The sequence below is a fragment of the Octopus bimaculoides genome, chromosome 19 (genome assembly GCF_001194135.2).
Source record: "Octopus bimaculoides isolate UCB-OBI-ISO-001 chromosome 19, ASM119413v2, whole genome shotgun sequence".
Taxonomy (NCBI): domain Eukaryota; kingdom Metazoa; phylum Mollusca; class Cephalopoda; order Octopoda; family Octopodidae; genus Octopus; species Octopus bimaculoides.
This window is the reverse complement of record NC_068999.1, coordinates 6079410-6081299: the sequence shown is the minus strand read 5'-3', so window position 1 is coordinate 6081299 and position 1890 is coordinate 6079410.

Here is a 1890-nt window from a genome sequence, read left to right as displayed (position 1 = left end):
ATATATATATATATATATATAAACACATACATACTTACATACATACGTGTGTGTGTGTGTGTGTGTGTGTGTGTGCATCAATGTGTATGCTGTTTTAACGTTTGAATTATTCAAATATATTTTCATCTATGAAGGTGAATAAGTGTGAATAAATAAATAAATATGGAAATGAGTGAATGACTGAATAATGTGTACAGTCCAATTTACACAAGAATTGATGTCTCTTACATACCAATATATACCCACGAAGCCTATTTGTACGTATAAAATGTACGTTTGCTATCCAACATATACGAACTCAGCCTCAGCGTGACAAAGAGCGAGAATGTTAGCTAAATTCGACGAAGTATATTATCCTTATATGTATGCGCGCACACGTGTGTGTATGTGTGTGTGTGTGTATGTGTGTGTGCATTACACACATACATAGGTATGTATGAACGTATGTCTATAAGTTACTGTTGTGATTTTTTTTCATACTTTCATTACTTGTGTGAGTTTTTACCATGTCGTCAGGACATGGTCGATGGTAAATATTACATGTAGAATACAAAGAACATGCTGATATTCAGAATTTTCTTGACAAACCATTCCAGTGTCCCCACATGGTGCTGTTGATTCTGAAAACCAAGTTAGCGCCGATTCAACAGACACAAAACTAAAAGGTTTCATCCATATGAGAAATGAAAGAGCTTCAAATTGTCTACACGCTGCTGTTTTGTTAATGTAAGACTATACATTCCAATGACTTTCGTCTCGGTTTATATTTCCTTATGTAAGGACTGCGGGGTGTGATTTGAGGGAGTTGCGGCTGCTGTTTCTTCTCTTCTTTTTTCTTTGTTTTCTTCTTCGTTTTGCAGATTTTAGACTAAAATGGACGTTGAGCGTTGAGTGATTAATGTGAAATTTTTTCTCCATACATGTCTCTGGCGAAGAAACGCAACGTTTTCCGGTATTGTTTCTCTCTGTGTATATACAACCCTTTGTTATTTTGTTTCGTATTTTACCAGAATTTACGTTTACAAAGAAAATGAAATGATTAATAAAGCAACTTCTAGCGCATTCAGATCTCATTCTTTCGCCAAATGTCAAAAAACAAATATTTCAAAACAGTTTTGCAAATTTGCTTTCTCTTGTCTGTATGAATAAAAGTATCCGATATGTTTTCTTGAAATTCATTGTTAAACTAAAACAGTCTGTGTTATGGTCTTGCTACAGAATTTAAACAAAGATAATTCTGTAGAGACACATGAATGTTTAAAAAAATCTTACATACTTTTATTGTTCCGCTTACAATTTTAATTACTGTTACACGCACAAAGTGCCTTGTCTGTTTTTCTCTGTAAAGAACGCAAGTATTTTAAAAGTTCTTTATGTGATATGTAATTATGCATATATGCACGGGTGTACGTGCGTACATATGTACACCTATGTATGAATAGCTGTCAATTCTTGATTGATGCTCTTGGGTGGCCACATATATAATGGTTGGTTTGTAAACTAAAAGATTTTGAATGAGTATCTGACGCTTTCCACCTCCTTTCTATACACGCACAAAATTATGTGTGTGTGTGTGCGTGTATGTGTGTATTAATGCTTGTTTTTATGTGATGTTATGTACAAAATCAATTTACCATTAAGCTGATAGATCACTCAGTACTTTTCAGTAGAGTACACATAAACAAATATTTTCAAGGTAAAGGTTGATAGTGACTTCAAATTTTCAGCCTACTGACCGTCAGAAAGACAGACTGATGAGGCTGGTCTGACGAAACTTTGAAATCACTGTCAATGCATTAACGGTAAAAATTTAATCAATATGCACATATACAGCCCCACTAAAATGTACTAAGCCATCCTCCAATTATACATATGTATATATATATATAT